Source organism: Macrosteles quadrilineatus, unplaced genomic scaffold (assembly GCF_028750875.1).
Source record: "Macrosteles quadrilineatus isolate MER2022 unplaced genomic scaffold, UCM_ALF_1.0 Scaffold_1__1_contigs__length_201487025, whole genome shotgun sequence".
In the NCBI taxonomy this organism is placed as follows: domain Eukaryota; kingdom Metazoa; phylum Arthropoda; class Insecta; order Hemiptera; family Cicadellidae; genus Macrosteles; species Macrosteles quadrilineatus.
The window spans coordinates 200,111,554-200,118,172 of NW_026542594.1; positions in this window are offsets into that span (position 1 = coordinate 200,111,554).

Below are 6,619 nucleotides of genomic sequence, written 5' to 3' on the forward strand. Positions count from 1 at the left end.
CACAAAATTATCTTTCTTTCAACATAAAAATCATGAAAATCTGTCAAGTAGTTGATTCAGAATCGTTAAATAAAAAACCTGTCTCGTTTTAATATACATGATAACAAAAGTGGAAGTCCATAGCCTATGATTGTAGTTGTACTGAAACGTGTAAAAACCCCTGAATCAATTTAATTGTGGATTAGTGTTAGGATTCTATTTCTGTATCAACATTTAGGTCTGATTGGTAGCTGGAGTAACCAAGCCGTTGTTCAATAATATGCCAAATAACATACTTCAGAGTAATTTAAGGGCCCTAACGAGTCACAACCAATGGATGTCATTCATATCTAAGACACAGACAAGCCCTTTGTTACTTACTTTATCCACTGAACTAGCTGGTTCCAACCCCTATGAGGATTAGTCTAGTCATAGTAGCTGAAAACCATGTGAAGGAAAGTTTACGCATGTAAGTACGAATCACATTTTGTGATTAGAATTCTCTTGTCTAAGGCAAGGCATCACTGCTATTGAACAGTACATCATCGTTTGACAGACGTAGGAAAAGTAAAGTGTTCTAACATAAAACTTTTGCATGGTGAAGGGAGTTTGGAAGGGATCGTAAACATTTGCTTGATGTTTATGATTTTTCCATGGTGTTTGCTGGCTGTGGTCATTTTTCATCAGTCTTGCTTGAGGCAGTAGAGTGAATGAGAGATTGTCAGAACTGATAGGGAACATAAGACTATCAAGTACAATGGTAAACCCTGATAGTCTTAAACACGCTGATAGGTAAGCAAGGTTTCCTCAATTATAATCACTGTTTCGTTGGAAACTGTTGATCACTCGTCATATACGGTTGGGAACTGGCTAAAATATTTAGTGCATTAAGTAATGAACATGGTATTGGTCTTAGATTTTAACTAGCTTGTTTATTCGCAATGTGAGATAAACAAAGGACTAATTGACGGACAGCACATATATGTTAATCACTTACTTTGTTTTTTTTTCAGGAAAATTACTTTAAAACCAATAATAACACCGGGAGGAACTGACAGCCGGTTTCTGAGAAAAGTGAGTTTTAGTAAAAATATTTATTTGTAATTTACCACTGATTGTACTTATTCCATTAAAACCCACAATGAGGTTGTGTATAAAAATAATAAAATTACTGTATAGTTCGGCCGCTTAGAAAGCGACTTGCGTGCTAATGCTAAACCAATGCTAGAGGAGGTCGCTTTCTAAGTGGCCGAACTATAGTACATCTGTTTATCAGCAAATCATTCTTTAGTACTGAATAAATGAATATCCAAGTTAGTTTTTTATATCCTCCAGCTTTTTCATATTTTTTTGTTTTAGCTTGGAATTTCTGCATTTGGCTTCTCTCCTATGAATAACACCCCGACTCTTCTGCATGATAACGATGAATTCCTAAATGAGAAAACTTTTCTGCAAGGGATCGATGTATATTATGGACTAATAAAAGCATTGGCTAACCATTAATTTTATTGTAATGTGATTTACAATTATCATGTTGAATAAAAGTTTTAAAGTTAGTGCCAGAAGCAAATATAATTTCGAACCCATTAAAAAACTAACAACGTATTTGCATTTTGTGTTTCACAAAACCATTGAGTTTAAATTATATTGCAGTGTATACTGTATTCTTAATTGTAAGTATTATAGGTAACCTATATGAATGCATGAAAATAGTCAAATCAATTATTAATGTGTTACATAAAAATGCTTATAATAGGACATTTTAGTAAATATAAATAACGAATAAACATTTTATTTCATTTCAGTAAGGTGTCTCGTCAATTATTAATATGATCTACTTTATAATACAAACTTAATCTATTTGCACAAAAAATACTTAGAATAAATACTTAATCTACTTGCAAAATCTTTGTGATTTGCTTGACTGGTTTGGTAATCTAAGATTCTTTGTAAGAGGTATTGGACTTAAATCCTTCTGTGGTTAACCAATGCCTCTTTCAAGAGGTAACGCAAAATACTGTAATTAATATACTGTATTTTGCAGACTAAACAAAATCCTACATGCATTATAAAAAAAAATAGTAGGCTCTTGAAAACTTAAGTATGAAATAAAGAATAAGTTGTGAAAAAACCATATAAGATTATGAGGTTTTTAATAATTTAAACGGGATTGTCACTTTGTGTGTAATGTTAAATATCTTGCATGGTGTACCCTATTTTAGAAATTTCTTACACAAATGAAACAATTGTTTTCAAACAAAATTATTCCATAAATTGGCAAGCATTAAAAAGTAAATATAAAAGGCAAAATGCTTCAATCAAAGTGTGATTTACAGTCACCATAGTTCACCACAACTTGGGTCACATAAAATTATTTCTTGATAAAAATGGGAACTTTGGAAAGATTTAAAAGAAATGTTTTCGCAAGGATTGTAAATTATTGTAATTTTTTGTTTATTTTGTGGTAAAAAAAAACTCTAAATGATCTAAAAAAAGTGATCTAAAAAAATCATTTGAACCTATATATATATTTTTTCTTTTATCTAGAAGGCACATAGTGTTTACATAGCAAGAGAATATCATATCACTTTTTTTTGTTCACTGTTGTTTTTAACACTTCACCATCTTATTCTGCATTACAAAGGCGCAGCCAGAGATAGAATCCTGGATATTTACTGTAATCACATCCTCTTCTTATAAAAATTTTATAGAAGGAAGGAAGAAAGAAAACTTAAACTAAACTTTGTAGTTTAAATACTATTTACACTATTAATAGTGGATTTTGGTGGCCCAGTTCAGGAACCATACAAGTAAGGGAACCTCCAATGTTCTTCGGTTCAGCACGGTTTCTCAGAGATCTAAATTTTCATTTTTCTTGTTAAAAAAAATGCTGTTAACAATGTTCTCGTTAGTCACTTAATTTATTACACTTAAGGCTGCCTCTAGCAGAATTAGAACATTCTTTATGTCTGGTACAGTATGTATAGTATCAAAAATACTAGATCATAGTTTAGACAACCAAGAAAGGAAGAAACAGGCCCGAGATTTTTTTAAAAATGAGTTGATGAACTAGACAGTTACTTAATTTTGTTAATGAACACCATTCATTATTATTCACTGATTTCAGATGAGAGATTGAGTTTAACCACTTCAGCACCCGTTTGAAACCATTGTGGTGGCGGAACAGTAACAATCTTGAACACATTTTGTCGAGAGTCAGGTTTCATGTCAGAAGAATGCCAATCTCCTTCTGACTCTACTATTTGTGTCTTTGTAGAAACATACCTTTGTTTTGCCGCAGTAGTGTTTTCCACCGTTTGTTCTAAACCTGTTTCATTTGCATCGTAAACTTCACCAGATTTGGACGCACTTTCAGAACTTTCGCTAAATTTAGTACTATCAATTTGTAACTCAGATTCTTTTCCACTTTCGCTTGAGGAATTGGAAAACTCATCTTGCTGGAATGTGTGGTTCATTCCTTCAAGTGATATTGAAGAGATGGATAGAGAATCACTGGTAGAGTCGTTTGAGACAAACCTTTTGACCAATTGTCTGACTTCATTGTTGCTGTCTATAAAGTACGACATACTGTCAAGTAACGAGTTCTGGGTCGACTCGTCCAGTGATGTGTCTTCAGACTCATCTTCTGATCCTGTTTTAAACTCACTTGGAAGCCATGTTTGGTTATTGTTACTATCCGATAGATCGGTTGTACCAGTTGTATTATTTTCCTTTAAAATATCTGTAACATTGGTTATTCTTTCCGGAAAGTCATATTTTGTTAATTCATTGCTAGCAGTTTCTGAAATTTCATTTTCAGTAGTAGCCACAAAAGAAGTTGAAGAATCGGTTTGGTTTGAAGACTCGACTGAGGAAATTTGTTTTGAAGGTAACAAACATCGTCGGTCCTTATAATTTGAGATGTTGAAATATCTGTTGAAAAAATTCGGAGTGCAAGTTTTTGGAACTATTGTACAAACTAACGGCTTACAGCACATATCAAAATCCTTGTATACATTAACTGGACACTGCAACAAAAATTTGAGATACAATTTCTATTAAAGTATACTCCAAAAGTAAAAAATTTAATGTAAACCATTTTTGTTGGAGATTGTGCACATTTTACTCAATGAAACTATGTAATTTAATTTAATAAAGTTCACTGTTTTGAAGATAAAAAATGTAAGAGTCATTGGAGGATAGCGGCCATCTTGGATTTGCCCGCCATTGAGACCACCTAATATTATAAATGCCTAATACTTTCAGGTTAAAAAAAAAAAACTTGTTTAATGATGATATTGCCTTAATATTGTTAAAATAAACTAATGATTAAATTGACTTGTTTGACTTAAAACTCAATTAACTAAAAATTCTTCTTCCCTAATCAATATGGCTATAACCTCTTTTAGTTTGAGTACAAACACTAGTGGCATTTTTATAAGAAAGACGCAAACATTTTTAGATGTCTAAAATTTGTTTATCATACTGTATGTGCTAGGATAAAATCTCTTCTCCAAATTGGTTCATTCTGAAACACTAACCTTAGGCTAGCAACACAAAATATCACCAAATTAGCTACATAGTTGGTAACAAATTGTTGTTGATTTTTGTAATTTTATACTATTCATAATATTATTCATACAAACTGTCTGTTAGTTTCTTTTTTGTGTATAAACTGGAGATGATTTTTATTAATGAAATAAGTTGTCTATTTATGAGTTTAATATTTATATTTGAAATTTACTGTAAAACAGTAAAACATAATATAATACTTACGTGAGCGTTTTCCCCCAGACAAAATCTTGTTCTTGAAACAATTTCTGCCCAAGATGGAAATGAGGCTTGAACTAAATTCACCAAACAGATAAGGCTGACACACCAAATCATCCTAAAACTCACAATCTCTGATACCAATCAAGATCATATCTGGTTTTGATGTTTTGAGATATGATTCACTCAATATCCAGTGCCAAAAGAATATCGTCAATAAAATATTATTATTATCCTAAAAATATGGATGTGGGCTTTTTCGAGGAGTGTTCTTGAAGAAAGTATCGCGTTTATAAATGGGCCCGAGCCCAGAAGCGCAAGAGTTTTTGTTTTGTTGGGGTGGGGGGGGGGGGGGGGGGGGTGAAGCAACAGAAAATTTTTAAATCGTGCGACAGTAGAATCCTTTTCATGCTCAGTTCCCATTCATCACTGCCACTGCTTGCATGTCTCTACTTGTTCCATCTTATATTTATTTGTAATTCATGTTTAATATCATTTTATCATTATCACAACCAAACTCAGTTCCTTTTGTACAATTGGGTGAGAAACGTATTATCAGTTGACTAGTGAACAAAGTTGTTGTGTTTTTTGTTTATTATTTTATTTATGTTCGATGAGATCCTTTATTTTACAATCACACGCTTTTTCTATGAAATTATCAAAAAAGTGGCAGTGAGTTTAGAAATAAGGCTGCAAAAAAGTGTTGTACAATGAAAAATGTTACATAAAATTCCTAAATAAGTGTTTTTGAAATGAATTAAAACTTTGCCTGCAGGAACTGACGGTTTAGGTTAACAACCCAACTATACTGAACCATTAAAGAGCTGGTGTACAGAAAATTATGTAATTTTAATAATGAACTTTGAAGATGTCGTTAACGTGCAAAAAAATTAGAAAAACCAGTCATGTAAAGTGTTGAGTGTTTAGCGTTGTAAATGTTTGTAGTAACATCTTAAATAAAAACAAAATTTGTTGTATTCAAAGTTAGTAATTTTGTATAACTATACCCATTTTACTTTTGAAAAAGTACCCTTGGAAATAAAAATAATTTGTATAGAAGTAACAGTATTTAATTGAAGTTCTATATTTTACTTTACTTTGCAAATTTTAGTAACAATCAAAAGTGAGCACATGAAAACTAGCCTTATCTTTGTTAAACTGCGGATGTGCGTGAAAATCGTAAAATGCATATTTTATTTTCATTTTATGATTTTTATATCAAATGTTGCCGATGGGGGGGCAGGCACAACTACCTCTCGGGCCCATAGCTTGTCACATACAGTACGAACCACGGGCCTGCTCGAAGTAAATGTGTAAAACCATCTGTGATTTATTAAAAAAAACTGCTTTTAAATTTAGTATCAAAATGGTTTGACATTATGGGCAAACAAATTGACTGGTATTATTATCATATGGCTTTTTAGTGAAGGGGCTTCTACAACACAGAAAAAAATTTCCTTGCCTGAAAAACGTATCCTAATTTTATTTTCTGGATTGGCAGCAATTTGATTTCAACCCGTTTTATACAACAAATTTTTTGTACGCATAATTTTTTTTTAAATAAACATAACATAAATTTTTTTTTTTCAATGAACATAAAATAAAATGGATCTAAAGGTGGAGCACACTGTTATCACATAAACAGGGGATAGTCAGGATTCAAACCCTAACTCAAGGACAGAAGTCCAACTCTAAACTCCAAACCAGATGATTGTAATATTCAATCAGTGACTTAGAGTGTAGGCCTACTTAGATTGCTATCTGCCAATGAGAAAATGCCCAGGTTGTAACTATAACAATGGATTGGTTTTTATCCAATTTATATTAAAAGTTTAAAAACTCCTTTTCAAAAATACATTTACATTATAAT